Consider the following 3,744-nt stretch of genomic DNA (forward strand, 5'->3'; position numbering starts at 1 on the left):
TTAATAAAAATCTGGTTCCTTTCCTCCTTAAAAAGAAAAAAAAAAAATTCTTAAAGGGCCAGCATTTCTGGCTGCCATTTTGCACCCAGTACCTGGTCAAAGTGAAGATTCAGTAAGTAGAAACTGGTTGGAATTTACTCATGGAAGCTTTCCCTTATATTCTTCAGAAATGGCTGCCTGCTGAATGCAGGAGTGGGGGTGAAGGGGAGAGCTCAAATTCTGGGTGTCTGGATCAAATTTTGGCAAACATGGTGGATCTCAGTTCCAAGAACAGAGGGCCTGGCCCCAGTGTCCATCAATGCCTCTTTGATGGCCTCCTTTTGTCAGTGAGGATCTTTGGGACTGCCTGAGATGGCACAACAGCAATGTGTGAAAGGAAGCAAAAATGGCTTGTAAATAATGTGACAACCCATGACTAACTGCCTGAGGCTTCAGGGTTTTCTCTTGCTTTTAACACTCTCTTAAATCTCCTCTGTGGGTTCCTAATAGATCCCAGAAAAGAGAAAAATAAAGCTGCAATTAACTTTCTCCTGCGCACCCTTCCAGTATAGTACTGTATTCTTCAGGTGTTTTGCATTTATATATAAGTCTTCGCGAAACAGGTATCAAACATGGAGAGAGAAATCCTAGGTCGGCACTTCACAAATATCCCAAACAAGATACTCTTTTCAAACAGGGCTCCCTCTCTGTGGTCTTGAGGGAAGGTTGCTATGTTCTTTGTTGGGGACTGTTTATACAATTTTTTTCAACTGTGAGCTTTGGAATCGTAAATTGCTTTGACTCCAGCTTCTGTCTACTGCCATAAAATGGACCCCACGTCAGAATAATGAGGGTGGTATGTGTGCACACACCCAGACACGTGTGCGTATGTACCCATTGTACCTTCACAGAAGGAAAACAGGCTACTGACGTTTAAGAGGAGTAGCCACCAGTGCCTAATATCTTTTGGGGGGGATGGATGCTTATAATTGCCAGTATATTGAAACCACACTGGGAGATCCACATAGAGGGGAGGGACTGTGGGTGGGGAAAGGGGACATTTAATTCTAGGCCTTTGGACTGAGGGCAGAATGGTTTTCTGCAAACCTAGGTCCTGAAGGCCTTGGGGCTCATTGGCTGATTCTCAACCTTTTTTGCTTTTATTTTTATTTTTTCCCTCCAGCATGCATTTCCTATCTAAACCCAGACTTAGTTTAACTTCCTTATCTTTCACTTCTGCTTCATTCCAGGGAGGAAAAATACACCTGTTATGGCCAAGATCTCCTTGCTAACACAGAGGCAAAATTAAATGTTTAATGTTTTTGAAGCTTCCCCTTCCTTTCCACAGCTCCTCCCTCCCCCAAGCTCCTTTTCCCCCCTTGCTGCCCTGATCACGCAACTTCCCAGCCACCACGACTTTTCTTTCAAATCTCTATTATCCTCCTAAAAGTTGCTTGAAGAAATTTATTTTTGCACTATACATTTTCTTTTTGCCAGATGTGTCAAACAAGTGTGTTTGGAGAGACCTACTCCCAGCCCCTCCCCTCTTCCTGCCTCCCCCGGTCACATTCTCTCAGGCCTTCTCTGGTATTTATAATATATCACAGAAGTACCCAGTCTTAGAGCCCTCGGTTATGCCTTTTTTTGACATTTTATTTTTTTTAAGCTTTTTATATATATATATAAATATATTACTTTGTCAAGTTTTTTTGGTGCACAAAAGTCTTAAGATTTAAAACTATTATTTGTATTATATGATGGTGGTATGTTAATGTTACAAAATTATTAATGAAGAAAAAATTTATTTTTGTTACTGGTCTGTTTCATAATTCTTTTTTAAATTGGTATATTGTAAGATATCTATGCAAAAAATGTTATGTGACGCATTTTTATTTAAGAATGTAATATGTGTAATAAACAGTAGAATGTGTTTGGCCTTGGAATGCCTTACTGTAGTTCTCCTTAGCTTACTTTTGGGGTAGAGAAAAAAATCCTCGGAGAAATACAAATGAGTCTTTCTCTAACTCACAAAAGTTGTCTTTCTCAGGGAAAGGGAACGTGAAAAGTTGCAATGGGCCATTCTTTCTTGTTTCGAAGGCTGATGTGTATGTATGTATGTGTGTGTGCGTGTGTGTGTACGGCTTCGGTGAAGTAGTTCAGTGAGTGTGCAAATAGGAAGAGACACCGAAGGCAGTTTATTTCTTTGAGGCAAGAAAGGGAACAAATGGTGGGAGGTTATGAAAAGTAATATTTTTGAAAGAGGTAGATTATGAGATGTTACTTGTTTAGTGGATCAGGAGAGGCTTATTGAAAGCCGTTTATTTGGTGAGAGATGGGGGCAGTTTGTTCTGAGATGATATTAAATGGGAACTTACTTGAAAGGGGTCATTTGAAGTCGCATGTGAAGGAGGAAAGAAGGGAGCCAGGACACAGCTGGTTACAAAGGAGGAAATGGCTAACCAGAAGCAGAGAAATTCAGGTGGCTACGCAAGTACAAAACGGTAGGTGCAAATACATACGGCCTCAGCCTCAGAGGGAGATGAAGGCCTGGGGAAATGCTCAGAACTGAAAAACTACTCCAGTCTTCTCTCCCACACACGACTTCCAGGAAAGAACACCGGAGTCTGGAGGAAGGTCGTGTTATCCCAGCATCCTTTGCACAGTGATTCTCCCAAGGGAGCTGGGGTCATTAACAATAAACATGTTTGTCACATGGGACGTGGTTCTGCTCAAGCTTGCTTTTCATTGTTTGGGCTTGCAGCAGTGGATACAATGGTGAATAACCCTCTATCCTTAATGAAATGAATCTGACAAGAAACCTTTCAGTGAATGTTCACATTAAAAACTGTGGCCATGGCGATTGAACTTGCTGGGTGGGTACAGTCATTTTTGTCTCCAGATAGAAAACAGGTGCAAGGAATATGGGAGAGAACTTGGAAGGGAAACTGAGTGGGCATGTCTTTATCCTAATAAAAGAGACCAGTAGGTGCTGCAGGGACCAGGAGAATGGTTTGGAAAATCGTAACTATCAGCTGCCATGTCTCCTGAGTAGGCAAGTGAGTGGGGTAACTCAACAGCTTGAGGCTGATGGACAAGATACTATCAATATATGATCTGGTAGGGAGAACACAGCACCCTGACTCTGTAGATCTGCCTCCTAGACCTTGGTCTTTCAGTAGCTCTGGGACCAGATGAGTAATTTAATTTTCATAACCAAAATTATTTGCCTAGAAATGTCTTCGAGTATGAAGCAATAAGCCAGCTTCACTCTATTACCCAGAATGAGGCTTATTATTCTGCTTTCCTGACACATAAAAGAATATAAAATTGGACATTTTAGGTGGGAGACAACCTGCTCTGTGCTGAGATGTTAAAGAAGAATGAGTGGTAAATGTAACCTGTCTGGCAGGAGGAAATGAGATGGTTTGCAGAAGTTGAGTATTCTAGAAAACCGAAGCTTCCATATTTAGAGACTCAACTTTCACTTAAAATAGGTCTAAATATACATCACCTGCTTTACAACCTTTTTGAGCATCCGTTTTTACGATGTAATTGAAATGCCTCCAGAGTGTGGGGTTGTTTGCCCGCCACTAAATGACTCCACACTTTACATCAGGCGATTCTACTTTTTGTGCTGTGTTCTCCCTAGTTGCAAGTTGGACATTCTCTTTGTGTTACCTTCTAGTAATACTTAGCTCCTTGTCAACTAGAAGATCAAGTAAGCTTGGTAACTTCTTAAACGCAGTGTTAACTATAACTTGGGTT

This window comes from Tupaia chinensis, unplaced genomic scaffold (assembly GCF_000334495.1).
Source record: "Tupaia chinensis unplaced genomic scaffold, TupChi_1.0 Scaffold000076_1, whole genome shotgun sequence".
NCBI lineage: Eukaryota > Metazoa > Chordata > Mammalia > Scandentia > Tupaiidae > Tupaia > Tupaia belangeri.